Below are 5,643 nucleotides of genomic sequence, written 5' to 3'. Positions count from 1 at the left end.
GATGACACCAGATTTCAACCACGTGCATAAGGGACACATTCAACAGGAATATTCAGTGAGCGCCAAAGCTTTGCTGCACCAAGACCCGGCCCATAAACGTGTCGCCTGCACAGCAACTCTTCCTTTATAGACAAAGAGAGCCCCCCCAGTGACACCAACAACAATCAAGACTTAACTATACAAAGGAGGACCAACATGGAGGCATAGGGCGGAAGCCTGATTGTTGCCTACCACAACAACTTTGAGACTACGACAAGAGAGCAGAGCAGACACCATCCAAGACCACCATAGGGCTGGCTGAGTGGATGCTCTACAACTAGAATAAAAGAGGGGTATGTGGGATGATGCTGATGCCGGTGACCCAAAGACCACACTTTAAGAACTACGGCTCAGGCGACACAAAAGAACTATGGCTCAGGCGACACAACGGCGGCCTGGAACGTGCTCGGCGCAGTTCCCCCGGCGGTCTCCGGCTGAGGGGACGGCTCCACTGGCAGCCAAGCACGGACAGACGAGCCCCTATGAGACATGGGGTGGGAGACTCCGCGCTTGCTGACCTCCGAGTCCGTCAAGAATCTCAACGCCCCGGAAGCGGCCAGGTGCGCATGCTCGGCGACCGGCCACCGATGCAGACCCAGGGGCCGACGCAGCGACGCCAGACCGGCCCACCGCCATGCACCAGGTGCACTGGAGCTTCGCCGAGCCGCCGCCCGACGAGTTCTGCAGCAGCCATACTGGAGCTCTGGAAGGATGGCCAGGGGAATTTCTGAGGGGGGATTGACCGGCAGGAATTGGGATCGGGAAGACGGGGCCCCGCTGGGACCCGGGTGCGGGCGGGGTTGCGCGCCTCTGGGCTCGGGTGTGGTCACACGCCTCTGGGTATAAGTGAGGCCTCACGTCCCTGGGTCTAGGTGAGGCCACATGCCCCTGGGTCCAGGTGAGGCAGGACTCCGGGTCCGGGTGAGGCCATGTGCCCCTGGACCCGGATGACGCTGGATCCCGTGCCCGGGCGAGGCCAAGCGCCCCTGGGTCTGGGAGAGCCCACACACCCCTGGGTCCGGGTGAGACCATGTGTCCCAGGATCCGGGTGAGGCCTCGTGCACCTAGGCCCGGGTGAGCCCAAGTGGCCCTGGGTCTGGGAGAGGCCAAGCGTCCCTGGGTCCGGGTGCGACCATGTGTCCCTGGATCCGGATGAGGCCTCGTGCACCTAGGCCCGGGTGAGCCCAAGTGGCCCTGGGTCTGGGAGAGGCCAAGCGTCCCTGGGTCCGGGTGAGACCATGCGTCCCTGGATCCGGATGAGGCCTCGTGCACCTAGGCCCGGGTGAGCCCAAGTGGCCCTGGGTCTGGGAGAGGCCAAGCGTCCCTGGGTCCGGGTGAGACCATGCGTCCCTGGATCCGGATGAGGCCTCGTGCACCTAGGCCCGGGTGTGCCCAAGTGGCCCTGGGTCTGGGAGAGGCCAAGCGTCCCTGGGTCCGGGTGAGACCATGTGTCCCTGGATCCGGGTGAGGCCTCGTGCACCTAGGCCCGGGTGAGCCCAAGTGGCCCTGGGTCTGGGAGAGGCCAAGCGTCCCTGGGTCCGGGTGAGACCATGTGTCCCTGGATCCGGATGAGGCCTCGTGCACCTAGGCCCGGGTGAGCCCAAGTGGCCCTGGGTCTGGGAGAGGCCAAGCGTCCCTGGGTCCGGGTGAGACCATGTGTCCCAGGATCCGGGTGAGGCCTCGTGCACCTAGGCCCGGGTGAGCCCAAGTGGCCCTGGGTCTGGGAGAGGCCAAGCGTCCCTGGGTCCGAGTGCGACCATGTGTCCCTGGATCCGGATGAGGCCTCGTGCACCTAGGCCCGGGTGAGCCCAAGTGGCCCTGGGTCTGGGAGAGGCCAAGCGTCCCTGGGTCCGGGTGAGACCATGCGTCCCTGGATCCGGATGAGGCCTCGTGCACCTAGGCCCGGGTGAGCCCAAGTGGCCCTGGGTCTGGGAGAGGCCAAGCGTCCCTGGGTCCGGGTGAGACCATGCGTCCCTGGATCCGGATGAGGCCTCGTGCACCTAGGCCCGGGTGAGCCCAAGTGGCCCTGGGTCTGGGAGAGGCCAAGCGTTCCTGGGTCTGGGAGACCATGTGTCCCTGGATCCGGGTGAGGCCTCGTGCACCTAGGCCCGGGTGAGCCCAAGTGGCCCTGGGTCTGGGAGAGGCCAAGCGTTCCTGGGTCTGGGTGAGACCATGTGTCCCTGGATCCGGGTGAGGCCTCGTGCACCTAGGCCCGGGTGAGCCCAAGTGGCCCTGGGTCTGGGAGAGGCCAAGCGTCCCTGGGTCCGGGTGAGACCATGTGTCCCTGGATCCGGATGAGGCCTCGTGCACCTAGGCCCGGGTGAGCCCAAGTGGCCCTGGGTCTGGGAGAGGCCAAGCGTCCCTGGGTCCGGGTGAGACCATGTGTCCCAGGATCCGGGTGAGGCCTCGTGCACCTAGGCCCGGGTGAGCCCAAGTGGCCCTGGGTCTGGGTGAGGCCAAGCGTCCCTGGGTCCGAGTGCGACCATGTGTCCCTGGATCCGGATGAGGCCTCGTGCACCTAGGCCCGGGTGAGCCCAAGTGGCCCTGGGTCTGGGAGAGGCCAAGCGTCCCTGGGTCCGGGTGAGACCATGTGTCCCTGGATCCGGATGAGGCCTCGTGCACCTAGGCCCGGGTGAGCCCAAGTGGCCCTGGGTCTGGGAGAGGCCAAGCGTTCCTGGGTCCGGGTGAGACCATGCATCCCTGGATCCGGATGAGGCCTCGTGCACCTAGGCCCGGGTGAGCCCAAGTGGCCCTGGGTCTGGGAGAGGCCAAGCGTTCCTGGGTTTGGGTGAGACCATGTGTCCCTGGATCCGGGTGAGGCCGCGTGCACCTAGGCCCGGGTGAGCCCAAGTGGCCCTGGGTCTGGGAGAGGCCAAGCGTCCCTGGGTCCGGGAGAGACCATGTGTCCCTGGATCCAGGTGAGGCCTTGTGCAACTAAGCCCGGGGGAGGCCACGTGCCCCTGGGTCTGGGAGAGGCCAAGCGTCCCTGGGTACGGGTGAAGCCAGATCCTGGGTCCGGGTGAGGCTGTGCGCCCCTGGATCCATCCGGGTGAGGCTGGGTCCCAGGCCCGGGTGAGACCACGCGCCCCTTGGGTATGGGTGAGGCCACGTGCCCCTTAGTACGGGCGACGCCGTGCCCCTGGGTTCGGCCGAGACCAAACCAGAGGGAGTCGGACCTCCATTACCACCATTTGTCCACCATCCAGAGCTGAGGGATCAGTGCTGACATGTACACATAAGGAACTACTGGACATTGAAATTGGGTCTCAAAAGAACTGTTGGTCCAGGGGGAAGCTCGCTACAGATTGATTCATTTGCCTGTCAGCATAACTATTATTGCTCGTCTCACATTCAGTTCTTATTAGTATATATCTAGTGACATATGATCTCGCTCATCTAGGGGAAATGATGAACAACATAGACTGAGGAACAAGAACAGAACCAGAAGCAAGGAGGCATCGATCGGACTATCGGGCCTCAGAGGGAGGATAGGGGAGGGGAGGGGGAGGGTGGGGGGAGGGGGAGAGTTCAACCAAAGGACCTGTATGCATGCATATAAGCCTATCCAACGGTTAAGTTCAACAGGGGATTGGGGCATGCGTGGGGAGAGGGGTGGGATGGGAATGGGGGGATGAGGACAAATATGTGACACCTTAATCAATAAAGAAATTAAAAAAAAAAAAAAAGTTAGACATCTAGGGAAGCTATTACTGGACTTAAAAATAAAAAATGAGCACAACAAATAAATTCAAAACAAATTTTACATGAAAAAAAAAAAAAAAAGACAGAGAGAAACATCAAAGTGAGAGTAACACTTTGATTGGTTGCCTCCTGCATGAGCCCTGATCTGGGCCCCAGCCAGGGAGGAGCCTGCATCTTAGGTACATGCCCTTGATTAGAATTGAACCCAGACCCTGCTGTCTGCAGGCTGAGGCATTATCCACTGAGTCAAACTGGCTAGGGCAGGATATGACATTTCTTAGCCCTCCAGCAGCGGACCTTCGTTTTTTTTCTCCAGAAGTGTGGTGGAAAAACCCTAGGTCACCTTTTTGGATTCTTATTACCCAAGTTACTAAGAATATTACCAGTGGCATATAGGAAGCTTAGCCAATGTGCAGTCAGAAAAGGGGTTTCCTCTATAGTTCACACCAATCACCAGCTGTGCCCTGCCCAGGCCTAAAGCCTCTGGCCAAAGCTTTAGGCCTGGGCAGGCCCCTCCAGCTCCCGCTGATCACCAGCTCAGCCCCTGCCCAGGTCTGCCCAGTCCGAAAGCCTCTTGGGCAGGAGCGGACCCCCAGCTCCCTCTGATCAATTGCAGGGGGTCCACTCCTGCCCAGGCCAAAAGCAGACCCCCAGCTCCCTGCCCAGGCGATCAATCCCAGGGGGTCTGCTGGTGTACCAGGCCGAAGCAACCCCAAGCTCCCTGCGATCAATTGCAGGGGTTCTGCTCCGGTACCAGGCAAAAGCCTCCCTCAGAGGCTTTCGGCCTGGTGCTGGAGTGGACACCCAGCTCCCTGCGATCAGTTGGAGGGGGTCCGCTCGTGCACCAGGCTGAAGTAAACACCCAGCTCCCTGTGATCTGTCGCAGGGGGTCTGCTGGTGCACCAGGCTGAATCAACCCCCAGCTCCCTGCGATCTGTCGCAGGGGGTCTGCTCAGGGCGCCTATGTATGCAAATTAACTGCCACTGGGTTAATTTGCATACTCACCCTGATTGGCTGGTGGGCGTGGCTTGGGCGTAGCGAAGGTGCGGCCAATTTGCATATTACTCTTTTATTAGGTAGGATTTTGTGAGCAGGAATGGCCGACTTTCCCATATCCCAGTGAGGGGTCCACCAATCTAGGGCTGGCATATAACGTCCAACATGCCGTTTTAGACAATCCTGGCCACCCAGACCAAATTCCTTATATCCAAATTTGGATAGACATCTTGACTGACAATCCCAAGTGGCTCCGGGACTGCCAGAAACCTCCCCAAAAAAGGAAAAATTGGGACAGAGATGGAGACGGACTAATTTAGGGGCTGGGATGGTGACCCACTCGTTCCTAGTGATGCCAGAATGTCCTTACCCCTTACAAGGACGGGACTTCCTCAGCAAATTATAAGCCACCATCTCATTCCAGGGAGAGGGAGCAAAAGTAGCCTTTAATGCCAGACCTGACACCGGGCTCCTGGCGTGTCCATTAAGTGAGGTATACCTCCTCACCGAGGACCCCGGGGAAACTATGTCGGCCCAAAGCACCTCACTGCTCCAAGAACTGCAGCAAAAGATACCGGGAGTATGGGCTGAAATCAATCCCCCTGGAATGGCGGTGCACAGGCCCCCGATTGTAGTACAGCTCACTAGTACTGCTGTTCCAATACGGGTTAAGCAATACCCAATAAGCCACAAGGCCCGGAAGGGCATCGCAGTACATATAAAAAGACTGAAGGAGGCCGGGATCTTGGTGCCCTGTCACTCCCCGTGGAATACCCCTTTGCTCCCTGTACAAAAACCTGGAACGGAGGATTTCAGGCCAGTTCAGGATTTAAGAGAAGTCAACAAGAGGGTAGAGACTATACACCCAACAGTACCCAACCCTTATACCCTCCTGAGCCTGTTAC

Source organism: Eptesicus fuscus, chromosome 10, assembly GCF_027574615.1.
Source record: "Eptesicus fuscus isolate TK198812 chromosome 10, DD_ASM_mEF_20220401, whole genome shotgun sequence".
In the NCBI taxonomy this organism is placed as follows: domain Eukaryota; kingdom Metazoa; phylum Chordata; class Mammalia; order Chiroptera; family Vespertilionidae; genus Eptesicus; species Eptesicus fuscus.
Note: the sequence above shows the minus strand (reverse complement) of the source record.